At 43.2% G+C, this 22668-nt stretch overlaps 1 protein-coding gene and 1 long non-coding RNA gene across 2 annotated transcripts in view; one reads left to right on the forward strand and one right to left on the reverse strand.

The window, feature by feature from the left end:
- Positions 1–354, reverse strand: part of LOC149451114 (uncharacterized) — a 19309-nt gene extending 18955 nt beyond the window's left edge. Inside the window, exon 1 of the long non-coding RNA XR_016315142.1 lies at positions 238–354. This is a non-coding gene — a long non-coding RNA (uncharacterized LOC149451114). The remainder of the gene's footprint in view (positions 1–237) is intronic.
- The window catches only part of LOC149451115 (carbonic anhydrase-related protein 10-like), a 595254-nt gene that overhangs the window by 579 nt on the left and 572007 nt on the right, over positions 1–22668 (forward strand). The window lies entirely within an intron of this gene.

Genomic DNA, 22668 nt, shown 5'->3' on the forward strand with positions numbered 1-22668 from the left:
TTTCGCGGCTCACCCAAGTAGCTTCCTCAGCAGGAACTGTATGGACAAGGGGCGGTAATAGAGGGGTTTATTTAGGACCACCAGAAGTACAGCCGGAGTTTAAAGCCAAACTCCAAGAAAAAGTAAAAAAATCTTGCTTGCAGTGGGGCTACCCTCATTTAGGTCTAGGGGTTAGCAAAGTAGTTTTACCTACCGGATTATTTACTCATCTCCCCCACCCCTCTAGACAGCACTCACCTATGCTCTGTCAACGTCCTCACACCCAATGTAGGGCTATGGGCTACGCAACGGTCTTGATGACGTCAAAATGCATCTGACCACTGGAGCATAGGGGAGAAGAGGCTTGTAGCACAGAGGGGCTCATGGGAGAAGAGGATAGTGTAAGCAAAACTGGTTTCCCTGTACGGCTAGAGACCTAAGCAAGCATTTCACTGGGGACAACCCCATTGCAAGGGATGATTTCTACTTTTTCTAGGGTTCAGCTTTAACTTTCAAATTTCACAGTGTACCTGTAATGACATCATAGGTGATAAACGATGGCATTTTGCAGGGGATAGGAATAAAGTTCTGCAGCTCAGTTTAAAGGGTCACTCCACCTTCACACAAACTTCAGGCTTTGGGGGATCTTGCTAGCTTACATGGATTTTATTATCTTTAAGGGGCTTGGATGGGGAGAACTAAACATTTGTTGTAATTATTTTATTAAATGCTTTATATTTTCAAACTCTCTTTGACATTTTGGAGACTCATTTTTGTTCCTACAAAAAGATAACAGGGCAGAGAGAGCTAAAAGCTCTTGTAATAGGAAATAAGCAGACAGGAGAAGATTAGTGGTCTGTCAATGGAGCCCCAGAATGATGGAAGTAGCTTGAAGGTGATTTAAGAGAAATAGCTGATACATATATTACTAAATGAATGTGGGACCGATAGTGCAAATCAGGCTGAGCTATGGTGACAAGAGCGGTCTCGCTCACAATGAGAATGTCACAAAAGGATGAATAAAGTCGAGAGCAGCTGTCTGTTCTATGATGAGCTCTTTTACTCAGAAAGTCGTTGGAATTCTGTCAGTTGGGTGACAAAGTGACCGGTGTCACTCTCCAGCATAATGCCTGTCAAATCCCATGTGGCACTTACTAATAGTAATCCAATCTCTCTGGCAGGATGGATGCCTATATGACTGGCCATTTCAAAGCTGTTTTTCTATCCCAAAATGCTCTGAAGTTCGGTGAATATGTCAGTCAACGCTTTCTCCTATTTTGGATGAACAGTGACACTTACCTAAATTGTTTTAAGTCATTTGGGTTTTAGCATTGCAAGAGTGGACAGGATGTGCAAGCTGTAACTGATAGCAGCCAATAGGGTTTTAATGTACGCTAGGCAGATTAATATAAAATATTTGATTGGTTGGTTTATTACACTTTGCCCATTATTTTTAATTCTTTTATAAACCATATTGGGATTAGAAAAAAAATTAATAAAGGATAACTCTACATATCTATATAGGATAAACCGCCCGCGCTACCTGCTAATGTAATTCAAAGGGGAGCTGACTGACTATATGCCTAGATAGAAAAATATGTATAATACAACCAGTTTGTTTGTAACTCTACATATCGCTGTTAGCATTCAAAGTATTTATTCAATGTGTGTACAGATTCCATACACACCTATGTGCATTTTAATGTGAATTAAAATTGGTATGCTATAGCAAGCAAAACTGGACACTTCCTAAAGACCATAATGGATACTTCAAGAGTCCAAATTGGCCCCATCGTGTTTGCAGGAGGCAGTGTCAGATATATAAGGGGGCAAAAAAGGCAACTGCCCTGGGCCCCCCATATACAAAAAATATATACCATAGTAAAATATATATATTTATATATATAAAATATATAATAAAAGAATACTTTCTTTTATTAACTGTATCTTGGGAAGTCATAGTTTGCCGGCCATCCTGAAAAAGTTTTACTCTGGACTGGTATATTGTATCATTTTTAAAAACAAATTTTGTCTGGTCAAGTGAACCACACATAGAGCACTTCCACTCTAAGCCCCGTTTCACATTGGGTGCAGCTTTGAAATCTCGCTACTTCAGCATGATTTCAAAGCCACCAATCAGTGCAAGTTCATGTGTGGCTTGCCGATATCTGTGTAACTTCATGAATAGATGTCAATGCAATGAGCACATGACATTGGACAAAATAGTTTAGGAACCTTTTTCAAAGTCACTGCAACTCAAGTCACACTGATTTGAATGGTTCCATAGATGCAAATAGGGAGCAACTTGTCATACGACTTTGATCTGCCCATGACTGCATGCATACGTGCATGCGTGACCTCAGGATGATGTTGTGTCATGCATTTTGAACATGTGTGACTGTCATTGAGAATGTACACCAACTCTGTGTATGAGGGACCCCCAAAACCCGAAGTGCCCTGGCCCCCCAAGGTCTAAATCTGGCCCTAGCTGGAGGGAGTTATATAAAAACATAACAATATAAGCAATGAGTATGGTTCAGTATTATATGTACAGTGCTGCAGATTATTTTAACTCTGTGTAAATGAACAACATAAATACATAATGTTAGAAAATGTATAATAATTATACTACTTGGTATACTGTACTTTAATGGCTTATTTCGCTGCTCTGTATTCTAATATCACACTCAAAAGCATGACATTACAGATAAGCTTGTAAGACAGAATCCAGCAGACTTTGTTGGTCATAATAAACGTGTATATGGTGAATAGTACATCATTCATAGAATTTGATTTACCTACTATGAAATGAGCACAGAACTAGAGCCTCAAACAATGCAATGTACAGCTAAAAGGCAGTGTGCTGTAAGAAACTCCAGGAAGGTTATAGATCCCTAGGGATGCATAATAGGGATGCTCACAATTAACACTTCCATGCTGCAGGCTAAATTTGTTGGCAAGCTACCGTTATCACAAACTTCGAAGTCACTTGCGTTCAACCTATATTAAAATGAGGCCCCACTGAATATTAAGATTGTAAAGCGAGACGGAGCAGGAAGCAATGAAGAGATGCAGTGTCCTGTATATAAAACAGTTCCATTGTTCTATAATCAAATTCATTAGAAGATCAGTTCTTACATCTGGTTGATTTAGCTTGCAACCAGGGGTGGACTGACCATTTGGGAACTCGGGCACCGCCCGATGGCCCGGGGTCAGTAGGGGGCCCCATGAGATGCCCCTGGTACCTTTCATAGGCTTTTTTGGGTGTGATTTGAGTGTGGGCGAAGACACAGGGGCCCCATGATCCCCTATTGCCCGGGGGCCCCATGCGTTGTCAGTCCACCCCTGCTTGCAACACTTGGAAATCTTCAAAACTTTTTGCACTGTCCTATTGTATAAGCAGGAAAGTGTCATTTTTCTAGGACACCAAGACATTATTCTAAAAATTGTTTCTAGAACCATATATTGGCGGTAGGTTATTTTCAGCACAAAAACATGTCAAAATCCAACAGTGTACTGTTAACATATCTCCTACACTTAACCCTCTTCCTGACTAAACCCTAAAATGTAAGCTGGTCATATTTACATAAAGATTTATTTGTTCAGCCCAGTGGGCCAAATAAGAGAAATTCACAAGTTCCCCAATCCACACTAAACTGAAGGATGAATGAGTTTTCCGATACTGGCCTTTGCATTCTGACAGCCGGCATACCTGAACAGTGACTGCATCTGATTGGCCGCAGTCACAGTTCAGCTGACTTTTTTCTACCCCCAGCACTCCCCTTCAATTTCTCAATTGGTGGTGGCAACAACACCACCCATGGCTTGAATTTAGGTGAATCAACAGGAATCAGCAAATATTAGAGCTTTATTCAGATCCTTAAAAAAACACTCTTCATAAGAATATTGGTAATACTTACCTGTCCCACCACAGTGCTTCTTTTGACAAGCTAATCTGGCTGAAGAATTGTCAGCACACAACGTGTTGCACATACATCCTGTGCACTACCATCACCCACTCTGACGTAACAGTCGTTCTTTCAAATGTATATATTTTGCCTTCCTCTGGATCAACTAAGGGTATAGGATTATAATTTTTATTTTTTTTTCAATGGTTGAACTGGATGTACTTTTGTCTTTTTTCAGCCACACTAACTATGTAACTATGTAACTATATATATATATTTATATTGTGAAAGAATGGGTATCTCTCAGGAGCTCAGTGAATTAAAGCGTGGCACCGTGATAGGTTGCCATCTATGCAATAAGTCCATCCATTAAATTTTCCACGGTCAACTGTTAGTGGTAGTATAACAAAGTGGAAGCAACTGGGAACAACAGCAACTCAGCCACCAAGTGGTAGGCCACTAAAAATGGCGGAGTGGGGGTCAGACCAGGCTGAAGCGCACAGTGCGCAGAAGTCGCCAACATTCTGCAGAGTCAATAGCTAAAGACCTCCAAGCTTTGTGTGGCCTTCAGATTAGCACAACAACAGTGCATAGAGAGCTTCATGGAATGGGTTTCCATGGCCGAGCAGCTGCATCCAAGCCTTACATCTCCAAGTACATTGCAAAGCATTGGATGCAGTGGCATAAAGTACACCACCACTGGACTCTAGAGTGGCGGAGACATGTTCTCGAGTGATGAATCACATTTCTTTGTCTGGCAATCTGATGGATGTGTCTGGGTTTTGCGGTTGCCAGGAGAACGGTACTTACCTGACTGCATTGTGCCAAGTGTAAAGTTTGGTGGAGGGGGGATTATGGTGTGTTGTTGTTTTTCAGGGGTTGGGGTTGGCCCCTTAGTTCCAGTGAAGGGAACTCGTAAGGAGTCAGCCTACCAAGACATTTTGGACAATTTCATGCTTCCAGCTTTGTAGGAACAGTTCGGGGATGGACACTTTTTGTTCCAACATGACTGCGCACCAGTGCACAAAGCAAGGTCCATAAAGACACAGATGAGCTAGTTTGGGGTGGAGGAACTTGACTGCTGGACCTGGTCAAACATTCCGATAGACACACTCCTAAACCTTGTGGACATCCTACCCAGAAGAGTTGAAGCTGCTACAGCTGCAAAGGGTGGGCCAACTCAATATTTAACCCTACAGACTAAGACTGACATGTCATTAAAGTTCATGTGTGCTTAAAGGCAGGCGTCCCAATACTTTTAGCATTATAGTGTATAAATACTGTATATATATATACACACATATATTGGGGATGTTTGTTAGAGGGTTTTTAGTCCTGCCAATGCATTCCTAAGATTTACATAGCTCTGCCATACAGTACAGCTAGTCTGATTTCTCTACGTCAGTTAAACAGACCCTGTCACCACTTGGTACTTTTAAAAGTAGAATTCCAGCTTTAATTTCACTGTAAATAGTTCACTTAGGAAAAGCTGCACAAACCAACAATTTTCATTACAGAATGATGCAGCCCCTGGACAGACTGTAATGCTCTGTAGTAGCATTAGCTACATACAGTAAGCAATGCTGTGTTCCAGCAGCAGTATGGACGGCTTCCCATGTGCTGCTGGAATTAAAGATAGTAGGACTGGGTGCTTCTACGCCTTTAAGAGAAGTCTTATATTTTCATCAATGAATACAAGACTTCCTCCTATTGGAAAAGGTGGGCAGATGACGTCACACTTTCCACCTCAACCAATCAGAGGAAGCCTTGTATTCATAAATAAATGGATGGTAGAGAAACACTAGGTCCAGCAGCAGACATTGTCTGTACTGTATGTAACTAATGCTACTACAACACTCACAGTGGCCGCTAAAGATTAATGTAGTTTTGATTCGTTTTTTTGGACGAAAATTTCATTTTTGAAGATTTGAATTTCCATATAGACACATAAATAACTGGCAATGAATGAAAATAAAGTTATAAGGAAATTAACAAATGCATTCATTTCATTTGTTTAATTTGGATGACCTCACATGATGTGGTAGTAGTTTGGGCCCCTGGGGAAATGAATCCAATTTTCGAATAATCGACTCCGCTCTGTCCTAGCTCTCCTCCTATCATCCTATCCCAACGCTCCTTCAGCTTTGCCTATAACGCTGCCACCTCCCCCTCTCCCCCCCTCTCTGTTGGGGTCCCCCAAGGCTCTGTCCTTGGGCCCCTTCTCTTCTCCATCTACACCTCCTCCCTTGGCCAACTGATACACTCCCACGGCTTCAACTACCACCTCTACGTCGATGACACGCAAATCTACCTCTCTACCCCTCACCTCACCCCTTCAGTCTCCGCCCGAATCACCTGCCTACTGAACGACATATCAGACTGGATGTCACTCCACTTCCTCAAATTAAACCTTTCCAAAACCGAGTTCCTAGTTTTCCCTCCAGCCTGCGCCCCCCCCCTCTCCTTCACGACCAACAACGCCACCATCAGTCCCACCCCGTAAGCCAAAGTCCTAGGTGTCACTCTAGACTCAAATCTGTCCTTCCAACCCCATGTCCAATGGCTGGCAAGCTCATGCAGGCTCCACCTCCGCAACATCTCCAAAATACGTACGTTCCTAACCCCAGACACTACTAAACAACTCATTCACTCCCTTATTATCTCACGTCTGGACTACTGCAACTCCCTCCTCACCAGCCTACCTCATCACAGACTATCCCCGCTTCAGTCTATCCTGAACTCAGCGGCCAGACTCATCCACCTTACCAACCGCTCCGCATCTGCCACCCCCCTCTGTCATTCCCTCCATTGGCTTCCGATTGCCCAATGCATCAAATGCAAACTACTAACATTGATGAACAAAGCCATTCATAACACTCCCCCAAACTACCTCACCGACCTGATACCCAAATACCACCCAACCCGTACACTTCGCTCCTCACAAGACCTCCTACTTTCTAACTCCCTGGTCTCCTCCTCCCACGCATGACTGCAGAACTTCTCCAGGACTTCCCCCATCCTCTGGAACTCACTACCCCAATCCATAAGACTGTCACCTACCCTCCTCACCTTTAGGCGCACCCTGAAAACCCATCTCTTCAGGGAAGCCTACCCCACCCTCACTTAACAGCCGATCTCCTCCACTCCTCCTACCTCTCCATCCCCCACAGCCACTTCCTCTTGTACCACTATCCTCTCCCTCCTAGATTGTAAGCTCCAAAGAGCAGGGCCCTCGAACCTCTCGTATTTTGTTTTGTTACTGTATTGTCTCATGTACTGTCCCCCACTATATTGTAAAGCGCTGAGCAAACTTTTTGGCGCTATATAAATACTGTATAATAATAATGGATAATGAATGGATCTGAATTTCGTTCTAATTGTTAATTCAAATGCACATGACATCAGTCGATATCGTCCAATTAGCGCATGCCATTTCTCTTGGTGGGTTGGACTACTGTCCAAAAATATTGAATCGTCTGATTAGATTCTGTCCAGTTTGATAATATACCAAATATATAGCAATCTTCCGGGGAAAACTGCAACATTTTTCAAATCCACCTGGACCAACAAATATTCGATACGAAAGCTGAAGATACAAAACGATATTTGAAAAAGAGTCAGTTCAACATAACAAATATCATGAAACAAATTTCTTCAATGAACGAATGCATGCAAAATGAAATGAAAATTTCTGGCATGCACATGTCTAGCAGCCACATGGTTCTGTAATGGAAATTATTTTTCAGGACCAGCTTGACCCAAACAAAGTATTTAAACTGGAATTAAATCAGGAATTCTACTTCTAAATTAAACATGAAGCAGGGAATGTGTATTAAATGTACAGAAACCCTGCCTGTTGCAGCAATGTGCTATCAATCAGAAGAGATATCTATATTGTCATTCTAAAGCTTAAAGAACACTTCTGGGAGAAACATTGGAAAAGCCTTCCGCTCCGCCAGCACTGCACCTCCTAATGACCTGTTCATCATTACAGGATTTCAATATGATGAAGAAAACTCTCAAATGATTTGCACTACACTCTGTTAAAGGCAGATATACAGACTGCTAATGAGTACCAGGTAGTGATAGGGTCTCTTTAAGCAGCACAGCTTGGTCACTGCCCTGCCCCCAGAATATGATTGGACAGTAAAGGAGACACAACAGACTGACAGGCTCCTCCCTCTGCTCCCATCTCCTGTCAACTTGTTCTATGTCAGCACATGTGCAGGCAACACACCTGATTGACTGAAAGTTTTACTAAACCTAGGACCCTGCATCCACTATATCTGATCTCCCACAGTACACAGAACATGGAAATGTAATTATGTTAGTAAATGTAAACTGCTAAATACCTTTTCTCATCAGCAGTTAGAGCAGTCTTGTAACTTCTATCAGTATACAGCAGAGCATTGGTTAAAGCTTGTAGGAGGAGTTTTCTGTGAGCTCTAGGAGGATGTAGAACTCCCAACCTCTGTCTGGACAGTTCTGATTGGCCCTGTGCTGCTCACATGCACTCTCCCAAGAGATAAAAAAAAACCCTCTTTAGCAATACACACTAAACTGAGCATGTGCACAATGGCTACAGTTCAGTCTATCTTATCAGGAGATGAGACGTGGACATTTGAACAAGAGGAGGAGCAGAGAAGTCAGGATCAAATAGCCTTTTTACACAATGCAGAGGATTAACCCCTTAGGTTCCACAGTGACTATAGCAAGCATACTTTACTGCATATACAGACTGATTTTACTGTTTTGGGTTTAGTAACACTTTAATTCTGCTAATCCTGCTCCCAGTAAGACTTAAACTGGATCCATGTTTATGATTATGCACGAGGTCCTGTATTCATGTCCTGGTGTTTTGTGTGTCCTATGGATCAATAAATACACATTACATTCATCTATCCTCCGGTGTGCGGCTGACCCTTCTTCCTGTTGCATCGTATGTGGTGGCGAGTCAGAGCCTGCACCTGTTGTGGATTGATCTGGATTGTTTGCGGTACACCTCTGTTCTTTAGACTTAAACTGCACAAGGAAATACAAGCGACGTAAGCTGGCTACACATTATACAATGTTTCTGTTCAATTCCCTTTAGATTTACCTTCAGCTAAATAGTGCAAGGGCCTGTCTGACTGCATACAATATGAAAGTGTTTAGGTTTGTCCTTGTATTATATGGTTTTGGTATGTAGTACCCTCTTGTGTGCTACTAGAATAGTGTAGCGTATTATAGGCAAAATCATTGTTTGTGACTCATGGTAGTTGTGAGTCATGTGGTTCAGGTTGGGTTATTGCAGATCAGCTGGATGACTCAACAGTTTATGGCTCTATCACCTCCTCCCGACTTTAGTAAGAAGGAAGGGGTGGTGGTCTAATCTTCATATTAATGTAGGGTCTGGCCAATCCAAGGTTTGGAGGCCCTGGTGGAGTGGTGGACTGGCCAATAAATATGGGAGAGGCAGCCTGACAGAGGAGTCCGGTGGAAGGTGGAGTGCTGAAGAGATTGTCGTGTGTCTAGGAGGGGTCCCCTAGGTCTGGGGGGGACAGCCTCCAGGATGGGCTTGGGCTGGCTCAGGAGGACACATTCTGTGGGGAGCTGTGGATGGGATCAAGTCCTGGAGCAGAGAGAACAGTGGGGGTATAGCAGCACGCTTTGGAATCTACAAGGGGAAAGACTGCCACACGTAGCAAGCTTTCTAAGGACAGCATCAAGCTCAATCCTTTATCCTTGTCCCAGAGGTCTTCTAAGAAGCCAGGAGTGCTGGTAGTGCTTCCAGGCTGAGGAGCTGAGAGCAGCTCTGTAGGGGGAGAGAAGACACCTCTGCATGTAGCTACAAGAAGTAAAGTTATTTTTGAGGGGCTGCTAGTTCCTCGCCCATAAAGGGCAGCTGCTACAGATCCACAATGAAAGTGTTAACCTCTTGCAGTCCCTGTACAGTGCTTAGAGTAGGAAAGGTAGAGGCAGCACAAGGAGCCAATCCGTTGTGCTGTAGTGCAAAGATCATGCTGATAGGAGGAGAGAGCAAAGTGACAGTGAAACTGAAAATCACTGTTGTAGTCAACATTACTACAGCTGTGATATTCTGGGCCCTGTGCAAGCAGATTCCTCTCTGCACGCTGATTACAGGGAGCCACTTACTTAGCACTGCTGCCATTCATAAAACACCTTGCATTTTTCTCAATGAATAGAAGGCGTTATCAGATTGGACCAGCTAGATTGAGACATAACCCTTCCTCTCCACCTCCTCCAATCAGAGAATGCCTAGTATTGTTTGAAAAAAATAAAAGGTGTCTTATGAATAGCGACAGTGCCGAGCAAGTTATGTGATAAGTGTTCATACTCCATATCTGGATTTCAGCATTAAGTATCAATGCTGGAATCTACCTGTCCCACACTTGGTGTTAACAACATTTTTTTTTCGGTCACAACCAACCGATTGCACACCCCCAACCAGCTATATCCCTACACACTGTATGATGAGGAGTTTACTTCTAAAGGAGCTTTCTAAATTTGTCTGAACCTGATTGGGTATTTCAGGTGAACACAGCCTAGGGTGCAAATGACTTGATTTTTAGATCAGCCCATGGAGAAGGACTGAAATCTTTTCGTAGCAGATAGTGCAGTGATGTGTTTCATATTTAATGAAAGTGTACAAATTGATAAAGAAGACTTACATGAATAAATAATACACAAGTTATAATTACAGTTTCGGATCATTAATTGTCAAGTTCTTCTAATAGACATTGCTAGTAATCCATGTTTACTTTTGTGACTTTTTATTTCCTTTTCAAAAACTTTTCTTTGCAATTAATGGTTCATTTGTATGCTACTATTTTGTACAAGTAATTAAAGCTGTTAATCATAGTTATGTCTATTTAAATATATAATATAATGAATTCCATTTGAAGCACGTGGTGTTGCATTTACATTGAACATTCACATGAGCTTAGAGTTTCTTAGGCTCGGACATTTCTTTGCTCCAGGTCTGATGAATTTGAAAAGACATCAGGCCTTAATTACTAATAAATATAAAAGTGATGCAGCGCTATAACTAATAATAAACACTCAAGAGGTATTAAAAGTGATTTACATAAAGTAAATTACTAAGAATAGACCTTAACAAACGGGGCAACAGATGACCCAAATCCACATGGGGATATATAAGAAATAGTGACCCCTAGTACCCAAAGGGTACCCAGTGAAGACCAAGTGAGTATCTACAGGAGAAGCCAAGCAAATAGTAAATGCTTTGTGCAAAATGAAGTGTCCACAGTTCATACAAATGCTGTAATTTCTAAGACGTGCAGGTGAGTAACAGCACCCTTCAAACGTGATCCCAAGTAGTATGGCTGCAATGGCCTCTCACCTCCACTTCACGACCCCACAGGGCCACAAAGCAAATGTAGATCACCTCTGGATCCCTCAAACTGGTGGCTCCTCAGGTAGGATGGTGCAGGCAGTCATCAAATAGGCAATACTCAACAGGACCATTTGGTAAGTGAAGATATACTCTCCTCAAGTATAAAAGCTCATATGCCCATAAACCAAGAAGAGAACGCAATCTTCATAGTGTAATACCGAGAACAAGACCGTCCGGACTGTCCCCGTCTCAACACACCCGGGCTGTTACTCATCTGCACGTCTTGGAAATTACAGCATTTGTATGAACTGTGGACACTTCATTTTGCACAAAGCATTTGCTATTTGCTTGGCTTCTCCTGTAGATACTCACTTGGTCTTCACTGGGTACCCTTTGGGTACTAGGGGTCACTATTTCTTATATATCCCGATGTGGATTTGGGTCATCTGTTGCCCCGTTTTTTAAGGTCTATTCTTAGTAATTTACTTTATGTAAATCCCTTTTAATACCTCTTGAGTGTTTATTATTAGTTATAGCGCTGCATCACTTTTATATTTATTTGTACGATCGTTCCTATTTGGTATAGGTTAGATGCTGGCTGCTTTTTAGTTAAGTTTAGTATCTACCATAAAAGCGCAGGAAGACATTTTTATAACTTATTTACTATTGCTGTTGTATTGACATGCCTGCAAAATCGGTCAAACAGCTAAACTATAGACTCTCAGGATTTACTATGCATGTGGGATGTACATGAAGTTGTGCACAGCCATGAGGGTGTACACAGGGTGGATTTACTAACAGATCTGCTTTTCCTAGCAGCATATACTAAAGCATTGAGACATATGACCGCTCTGTACCATCAACTACATAGTGCAGGGACCTGCCTGGTTTGATCCTATTTGAATTAATTGTTTTTGTTTGTTTTCATAAATTTGATAAATCTAAAAGAAGATTGTACAGACAAAGTACAATCAGATTGTATAATGACCAGTTTAACAGTTAAGCTAAAAAAAACTGGGAAAAATGCTGGATAAAAAAATGCTGATAATAGTGTTTTTTAGTAGCATTTTAGTAGCGTTCAGAAAAGTATAGGAGAGCCAGTGTTTTATTAGTGGTTTTACAGTACATGTAGAGGGAACAAAAAGCTGTTAGGATCATTTTAGTAGCATTAAGCAGCGTTTAGGAGCGTTTAGCTTCTAGGAGTTTAAACAAACCGCTAGTGTGCATGGAGCTTGAATGTAAAGAAAATCACTAAGGGTTTGTTTACACGTGTGTCAATACCATGTGTTTATGCAGCATTTATTTGGCAGTTTTAAAGCCTTATAACCCCATGTGAATGCCAGGATGTTACAATGGTACCACACAGTGCTGTTCAAACAGGAGCAGAAATGTTGTGTCATGTTAAAAATAAACTGGCTGTAAACTTTTCCGTATAACCAGTGAAGTGACTGGTCTCAGGTGATACAAAGAGATGAAACAAATCCTCCTCCATAAATTGTATCCAAGGGTGGACTGACCATTTGGAAACTCGGCACTGCCTGAGGGCCCGGGGTCCGTAAGGGGCCCCATGAGATGCCCTTGGTACCTTTTTCATAGGCTTTGTTTAGTTTGGGCAAGGACACAGGGGCCCCATGATCCCCTATTGCCCGGGGGCCCCAGTAAAGGGCCCCATGAGATGCCCCTGGTACCTTTTTCATAGGCTTTTTTTGAGTTTGGGCAAGGACACAGGGGCCCCATGATCCCCTATTGCCCGGGAGCCCCATGAGTTGTCAGTCCGCCCCTGATTGTACCTGTTTATATGCAGTCTTCTTTACGTCCATTCAAAGCCCAGAATTTATACAGCTTGTCTGAGAGTACAGGAAAAAGGGGGAAGCTGAAATTATACTCTGCATAGCTCAGTGAGGAGAGCTGAGAGCTGATTATTATGTTCAGGGGTGCACACCCCCCTCCACACAGCTCACAGGAACAGAGTTGAGGCTGTCACTCTGCTGGAGGTCTCTCCCCTGTCACCATTTTTCTCTTGGTGTCAGGAAAACTAGAATTGACTCATGCAGATAGCAGAGGAAGGATGCAGCAGGCAAAAATGACACCTTGTGCTCTGGATTGAGACTAGTACACTGTATGGAGCAGGGGTCTTGAATTAAAATTTACAGAGGTCCGGTCAGCAAAATTTCCTTCCAGCAGAGGTCCAAATCTCGTTTAACACAACACAGCACCCCTTAACATAACACAGCGCCCCTAACACAGCACCCCTTAAGACAACACAGCGCCCCTAACAACACAGCGCCCCTTAACACAACACAGCGCCCCTAACACAACACAGCACCCCTAACACAACACAGAGCACCTAAAACACACAGCGCCCCTAACAACACAGCGCCCCTAACACAACATAGTGCATCTAACAACACAGCGCCCTTTAACACAACACAGCGCCCCTACCCCTAGCATAAAACAGAGTCCCTAACACAGCACCCCTAACACAACACAGCACCCCTAAAACAACACACAGCCCCTTTTAATGCAAGCCTTCCCCTGGTACCTACGCCGGTGCTGTCCTCACGGTGGACGGGGTGTGGGGGGCTGCAAGTCAAGACTGGGGGGCAGGAGCTTGGGATTGCCCATCTTGTTGGTGTGTGGGGACTTCCGATCTCTGTGGCTCGAGGCGGGGTCGGCCCATTTTTTAACATGGTGACTTGGGCAGCTCCTGCCCCTCGGTCCCAATCTGCAGCTCCTTGCACCCCGCCCGCTGTGGGGATGGCCTCGGTGACTGGGCGGGGTCTCCGAGGGAGGGCACCTGGCAGTAGCAGTGGGGTGGCCGCGGTCCAGACGAGACTGTCCCTCAGTCCGGTTCTGGACCGCGGTCCGCCATTTAGTGACCACTGCTATAGAGGGATATGCTTTGTTCATATTACATGTCTGAGCTTTGCAACCACTTTAAGCAGCATGTTGCTTTCATGAAGAATTGACACTTGTCAACTGCTTCTGTTGATTTCAATGGCAGTGCTATGTAACCTCACCTTAACAGCATCTAGAGCCAGCCAGCAATACTGACAATGCCAGGTAGGAGCAGAAGCTCGGAGCATTATTGTCAGTGGCAAAGCTTTTTGTGTCAGCAAAAGACCTCATCAGCAAGTGTCAGTACATGGAAGTGACAGTGTCAGCAAGTGTCATGAAGACTGCTATTAATGTATCAGTACTCATAGAAGAGGTGGAACAGCACCCAGAATTGTATGACCCACATATCCCGAGCTATTGTGCCGCATACAAACAAAGAAAAAAACAGATCTGGCAACAAGTCATCAAGTGGGTATTATTCTTAGAATGAGAAAAACTGCCCTCCAAGGAGCAGGAAAGCAATAGTGAGTTTGATTACATGGCTGCTGTTTTTCATTTTATATAATTATTAGAATGTATCCGAAATCACCTTTAACATTACGCCTTTTCCACTAGAACAGCAATGCTTCCATGGGCATTTGTCCAATGCTTCATTATTTCAATGCTTCATGAACACAATGGAAATATGTCATAAACACGTCATAAATGCCATAGGAGTGTTAATCAGCATTGCTTCATTCTTCATAATCAGCGCATGTGTGAATGAGCCCTAAGGCATGAAACACACATTTGACTGTGGTGCGCTGTTAGCATATGTGTTAATAAGTGCATTGCTGCAAAGCAGAGCATATCATGTGAGTTAGCACATTGTGGTGCCAGTCATTTTGAATAGCATCCTGAAACACTAAGGCAACACAGCTTGACACATGCACTTTGGCACCTACCACAACCCAGCAATATCATGGTTGTGGGGAGTTACGTCAGAAAACATGCTGCATGTACATTCTTTGGATTGTTCCTGTACTTTGCCGCCCATTCGAAATGAAACAATGCATGTTAATGTGTGACATAGGATGCTTTCACAATTCAAACAGGAAGGGACCCTAAGGCTGAAATCACACTGTTGCCATGTGGGAACAACTCTGTCTGTAGCATACAACAATTCAAACTGAGCCATACTGCAAAAAAAGAGGTTATGTGCATATCTGTCTGGAAAGCAGTGTAGGCAGGGCTGCTGTTAGAAACTACGGGGCCCCATACAGCCAGCCTGACAGGGCCCCCAAAGAAAACAGTCTACTATGTTTCAGTTATGAATGAACACAGCGAGTGATCAGTACTGATCACTCATTGTGTTCATTTGGGAAAGAAAGGGGCTTGGAAATGTGACATATTTATGGATCCTTCCCCCACTCTCCATCCTGAAGGATCCTATTGTGTGCTGGCAGCTGCCAGTGGGAAGGAGAGGAGGGAAGCCGGCCTCACTGCGAGAGTGGGGGCACACAGGGGGGCCTGGGCAGGGGGAAATGTAAGGTGCACAGGGAGGGTGTGGTGGGGGGGAAATTACTGGAAACGATCCCTCTCTCTAGCAGATGAAAGCCAGCAGGAGGGAGAAGTGATGAAGCCAGCTTTCAGCTGTGGCAGAAAGAGCAATTCAGTAGAGTGGTTACAGAAATTGCCCCCCCCCCGCCATGCTAATCACACTCCCTGCCCACATCCAATTCACCCGGCTGCATGGGCCCCCCTGCTGGCCTGGGCCCTGTACAGGAGGACTGGTGGTACCCCCTTATTCTGAGTGTAGGGTTGCCACCTCATCCCTTTAAAACCGAACACACGTTAATTACACAGGTTCTGAGGCTAATTTAATGCAGATAAGGCACTAAGTGAGTTTAATTAGCACCTTAGTCAGCCACAGAACCTGTGTAACAAATATGTGTTTGGTTTTAAAGGGATGAGGTGGCAACCCTAGGGCAGTGACTCTGATTGTCGACCTCTTGTAGATCTATCAGTGTTGCTACAATGGGTTGGTGGTGTGTCCCCTACTGTGTGATGTTGTTTCATCCATCTCCTAATAGGTCACTACTGTGTCCTGGAGTGATGTAGTGTCCGTGAACCACAGCTCACAGCGGGGGACATGCTGTCCAATACATCGAAGTATGGATAGTAGTGGCACTCAGAAATATGCAAAAGATCGAACAGACAGGCACGTATTCAGCATCTACTATTACGGGTGGTTCTGAATAGTTTAAGGCTAGAGAAAGGGTCACATTAAGGTATTTTTCTGCATTTTAGTGCATTGGGAAGTCCATAGACATCAATGGCAGCACACTGAAACACATAGAGCAAGTCTGGTGCATAGAAACCAATTGACGTTCAGGCTTTATTGCCAAAGCTTAACTGGACAAGCTGACGTTAGAAGCTGATTGGCTACCATGCACAGCTACACCAGAGTGCACCAGTTTTAGTAAATCCTTCCTAATATGTGTTGGCATTAGGTCTCATGCACGCGGGCAGAAAAACACATGCACATTTTTTAGAGCAGCATTCTGGACATTAAAAATGCCTCAAGCCGGTATTCATAGTACAATTTATCACAACGTAATTTAAGCACATACATGCATAAATGTACACGTGCTTGAGTGTAAATGTATTCCAGTGGCCAGAGCAAATTAATATTCTGGCCAGTAGAATGCATTTACACTCAATACCATATACGCATAAATGCGCATACATGCCCAACATTAGAGATGTTTTTTCCTCCACGTTCTGCCATAAAAGATCCAGCATATTTGGAGGATATTTTCATACACCTGTGTACATGAGGCCTTAAAGTGGAAGAAAACTCAAACTAGTCTTAAATATGTCCCCTCTCCCTTCCTCCTATCTATCTTTCCTAGCCTGTATAAAAGAGATTTGTGTGCTAATCTGCTGTATGTTCAATCTGCTCCGGTCCGGTCACATGAATCTGCAGCTCTATGTAAAGGGAGCATTGAACAACAGCTGTGATTTCCGGGAACAGTGATGTCACCCATAGGCTCTCATGGCTTAGCTGTTGTTAACACTCCCTCCTCTCCCCTGCAGCAGTTGCTCACTGATGCAGGGGATTCAGAGATACAGGATCATGTGATCAGACCAGAGCAGAATAAAAATAGGTAAGTACACACATATATATATTTATACAGGTTAGGCAGGATAGATAGGAGGAGCGGGGAGAGACCATTTTTTAAGAATAATTATAATAAGGGTTTTTTCCGCTCTAAGTTTGAATTTGGCACAGCTGTACATGGCTCCTCCTACACAGCTGCATCAGTGATCTGTGAATTGGATGGACTGCAAGTTCCAGTTGGCACCGTGGCAAAGATACAATTGTTTTCAGTGGATTACAAGTATGGTGACATCACTGCAGTCTATTGATACTTTCTCCAGTCCTGTAAGGATCTATTCAGGGGCGGACTGACCATTTGGAAACTCGGGCACTGCCCGAGAGCCCGGGGTCAGTAGGGGGCCCCATGAGATGCCCCTGGTACCTTTTTCATAGACTTTTTTGAGTTTGGGCAAGGACACAGGGGCCCCATGATCCCCTATTGCCCGGGGGCCCCATAAGTTGTCAGTCCACCCCTGGATCTATTTACACCAGCAGCTGCATTCCAACACAGTGGCCGGTGCACAGTGCGATGTGGTGGGACAGCTGTAGCACCAATCATGGTGTATGGCACTGTTCCACAATGACATTGCATTGGTTGCCACATGACGCAAGGCCATGGATTGTCTTACACTGGTTGGAAAAAATTATAGCCTGCCATACTTTTTTTAGAACACGCTGCCCGCACACCACCGCAACGTACATAAGAGACAAGGCATTTTGCTTTGTCTTGTGATTGGACTGCGCTGGAATAGCCACCAAGGCAGCTCCACAGCAGCTGGTGTGCATAGGCCCCGACTGAAGGTCGATATGGATCTGGGGCTGTGGGATTAGTCTGTGGGAGCCTGTGAATTGCAATATACAATACAATACAATACAAGCAACCACAGATGCAAATACATAAATAAATAAACTTTGTTTTGTTTTTTCAATATGAGTGCATTTAATATTATTGTTTTAATATGCAATATGGTTTAAAGCAGTAATGAACATAAAAGTAAACATTTAATGTATTGCAACTTACCATTTCTTAGATGGGATGGCAGCATTAGTTTTCTTTTTTAGGCTTTCTTTCTTTTTAAAGAACAGCTCTCCAACAGAGTGTATCAGTTTACAATACAGAGACAAACCATTTATCACTGGTAGGGGTGCTTACAATGATCTGCTTTTATTTATGTATTTATGTAAAACCTCTATTCCTAAAGGAAAACACCTGTTTGCTCTAACTGATTATAAAATGTGAGCCAAAGCTTGGCTTCAATTTGTTAATGTATTTAAATCTACTAGTACATCGAGTACATTGTATATTACCCCCCTTTCCCACAGGCTGACAATGCTGGTGTCCAAAGGTGTTCCTTCAATCTGAGTGGGGGCGCTCTAATACAGGAGGAGTGTTACTGGCCAGATCAGAGGGGAAAGGCCTAAAAAAAGAAAATGAATGAAATCACCACATCTAATATTACATTTTTGAGGTTTAATAGTGCTTTAAACATAAAAATGTTGCATGTATCTGTTTGGGTAATTTGTAGCCATCAACATATTACTCTAACTGTGCATTGCTCCCTCACAGTGCAACAAATACACTAGAACATGGCACTTCACTGCAGAAGTGGAGCCAATTGCGGCTGTTGTGGATGTGAATTGTCATGAAGTGCCTCATAGCTCATTCTTTTTCAGTGAAAACACTAATAAATACATATTGATCCATCAGTGTTTGAGTTAAATACAAACTGCATAGCGACATTAGGCATACTAATCAAATCCTGGAGAAACCACTTGAACCAGTTTTATGGAATAAAGCCAGGAAGCTTTATTTGTCTTTCACATTGTACAGTCTTCATGCCATCATCTGTATCACAGTCTAAGCATCGACATGAACACACATAGAGAACACTCACTTTTATAACAGAAAATTACACACCTTATTTTAATCCCTGGAATAGGTGAACAGTAAACTGACAGTTATCTCTTCACCTTGGTGGAGTAGATCTTTCTACACAGCAATCTATCATCTGTCAGTCTTCCTTCTGAAATACACTAAAATGTTCTGAAATGCTTTTTTCATTCTTTTCTGGCAATTGCGGGCTTTAGTCTCCTTCCAAGGGCTTGGCTTCATGAGTAATTGCAGAATCACCTATGACCTACAGTACCTGCAAAAAAAATAATTTAAAGTGTATCCAAACCCAAGACCGAAAATATCATATATTGGAGCTTACCAGTACTTAGATGTAGTGGCTGAATTGGTTTTCTTTTCTTTCTTTTTTTCTTTTAATTTACCAGGTGATCCTGCCTGTAATACAAAGTTTTATCCTGGTATGGCAACACTCACTTGCTGTACTTAAAGCCCAACTTCAGGCAAAAAAAAGTTTTCCCATGCAGTGGTGCTGTGTCTTCACTGCATGGGTCAACTGCTCATTTTGTCTAGCCACTTCCCTACCAGGCCAATTCTGACATTTCCCTCCTACGTGTAAAAATCAGCATTCTTTTGCTAGAAAATTATTTAGACCCCCAAACATATATAAATATATACACTATATTGCCAAACGTATTGGGACCCCCCTTCAAATCATTGGATTTAGGTGTTCCAATCACCTCCATGGCCACAGGTGTAAAAATGCAAGCACCTAGGCATGCAGACTGCTTCTACAAACATTTGTGAAAGAATGGGTCGCTCTCAGGAGCTCAGTGAATCCAAGCGTGGTACCGTGATAGATTGCCACCTGTGCAATAAGTCCATCCATGAAATTTCCTTGCTACTAAATATTCCACGGTCAACTGTTAGTGGTATTATAGCAAAGTGGAAACAACAACTCAGGCACAAAGTGGTAGACCACCTAAAATTACAGAGCGAGGTCAGCGCATGCTGAAGCGCATAGTGCACCGAAGTGTGTCTACAGAGTCAATAGCGAAAGACCTCCAAACTTCATGTGGCCTTCAGATTAGCCCAACAACAGAGCATTGCCGAGCAGCTGCATGCATCCAAGCCTTACATTACCAAGTGCAAAGCAAAGCGTTGAATGCAGTGGTGCAAAGCACACCACCACTGGACTCTAGAGCAGTGGAGACATGTTCCCTGAAGTGACAAATCACACTTCTCTGTCTGACAATCTGATGGACGTATCTGGGTTTGGTGGTTGCCAGGAGAACGGTACTTACCTGACTGCATTGTGCCAAGTGTAAAGTTTGGTGGAGGGGGGATTATGATGTGGGGTTGTTTTTCAGGGCTTGGGCTTGGCCCCTTAGTTCCAGTGAAGGGAGCTCTTAAGGTGTCAGCATACCAAGACATTTTGGACAATTTCATGCTCCCAACTTTGTGGGAACAGTTTGGGGATTGCCCCCTTCTGTTCCAACATGACTGCACACCAGTGCACAAAGCAAGGTCCATAAAGACATGGATGAGCAAGTTTGAGGTGGAGGAACTTGACCTCAGCCCGATAGAACACCTTTGGGATGAATTAGAGCAGAGACTGCGAGCCAGGCCTTCTCATCCGACATCAGTGCTTGACCCCACAAATGCGCCGTTGGAAGAATGGTCAAACATTCCCATAGACACACTCCTGAACCTTGTGGACAGCCTTCCCTGAAGAGTTGAAGCTGTTATAGCTGCAAAGGGTGGGCCAACTCAAAATTGAACCCTACAGACTAAGACTGTGATGCCATTAAAGTTCATGTGCGTGTAGAGGGGGAGGCGCCCCAATACTTTTGGTATATACAGTATATATATATATATATATATACATACACACACACACACACACACACAGACCCTAGAGAATAAAATGGTAGGTGTTGCATTTCTTTTATGTCACACGGTATTTGCTCATAGGTTTTTCAGTTGTCAGACAGATTGGTCTGATTGGCTAAGGTAATCAAAGAGCTGAAACTGGAAGTGACAATCCTCGTCGTTTCACAGAGAGGGAGAAACCATGTCAGTTCCTCTTTCTCTCTGTGTAGTTCCACTGTCACAGCTGGTTTCAGCAGTCCCAGGCTCTGCGATCAGACAAGAGAGCCCAGAAAAGGTGGCAGGTGGGGGGGGGGGGCTCTTCAGCCACCCGCAGACACAATCGCGTGACTGTTTAGCCACTCAAATCAGTTCTGCTAAAGAGGAAATCACCAGCAGAAAATTTTGATACGGTGCAGGCTTCTTCCCAGTATAGCCACTTCAACCCGAGGATGTCATATGACGTCCTATGGGCAAAAAGTGGCTAGGGGTGAGGAGAAAGCTTATATAGCTTCCACTCCCCCGGAAAACGGCGCTCCCCCATGGTCCAGTGGTTGACTGTTTCTGGTCTATGGACCAGATTTAAGCTTAATGACGTCAAATCAAGATCACTGGCGCAGAGGAGTACTGGACCGATTTTGTGCTGGGAGGATCAGAGGATTAGGTAAGTATCTCCTCTCTCCAATTCCTTAGGCAAAATCAAGCCATTAACCAGTGAAGTGCGGGCACAACCCAACTGCATGGGGAAAGTTTTTTGGCTTTAAAGCCCAAATCTGAGCAACTGAAAATGATTCCTTGCAGTGTGGTTGCTCCTGCAGCTTGTTTTGTGTAGGGGAGGGGAGAAAAAATTTTGCATGGTTGATCCTCCACTCCCCCAGTAGATGGATCCCGCCTATACTCTTGTGGTAGACTGTCCCTCGGTGTCATAACATCCAATGCAGGACTATGAACCCTGCTTTGGTCTTCATGATGTCAAGATCCTAGCATGTTGGAGTGTGGGGGACAAAGAGTTGTGGGGACAGATCTAGCTGCAGGAAGGAGAGGATGAACTGGTAAGTAAATCTTCTTTTTGTTCCCCTTGATCAAAACAAGCAATTAACCCTTGCAGTGCAGGTAATAAATCACACTGCAGTCTCGGCAAACTGCATTGCACAAAGCTTGTCATCCTAAAAGGAGCAGAACTTCTTTGGGTGACAAGCTTCATGTGATGTGAATGGCTTAGTGCATTTTCCCACTATTGCAGTGCCTTTTGAGATTGCAGGCAAAACAGCAGCGATTCTGCCTGAGATCCTAAAACGCCAGATGTGAACAGGCCTAAGGTGAGATGCTTCTAAATGTATCTTCTATTTATAGTAATACTCCCCAAAATTAAAATTGTTCTATGTATGAATAAAAATTATAGTCTTTATTATATAATCAAGCGAATATCTTAAAATGTAACTTCATACCAACCCCAAAAAAGTAGATGCTTACCATGTCTATTTTATGGATTTTATGATAGGGATCCTATTTGTACAATAATGACTACCAAATCAGAACGAATGAATACATAAAGAAAATGAGATCTGAAGATTTTTTTATAGGAACTGAGATCTGCATAGTAAATACTGTATATTATAAATTAAATCTGAGCTTCAGGAATTTGTCACCCCTTACTTGCCTCAACCACATGCCTTGTCCAGTGCTGGAAGATTCTACAAGGGTTCTTCAAAACGTTTCCACATTT

The sequence above is a fragment of the Staurois parvus genome, unplaced genomic scaffold (genome assembly GCF_062004578.1).
Source record: "Staurois parvus isolate SC_StPar_1 unplaced genomic scaffold, SC_StPar_1.0 ptg000548l, whole genome shotgun sequence".
NCBI lineage: Eukaryota > Metazoa > Chordata > Amphibia > Anura > Ranidae > Staurois > Staurois parvus.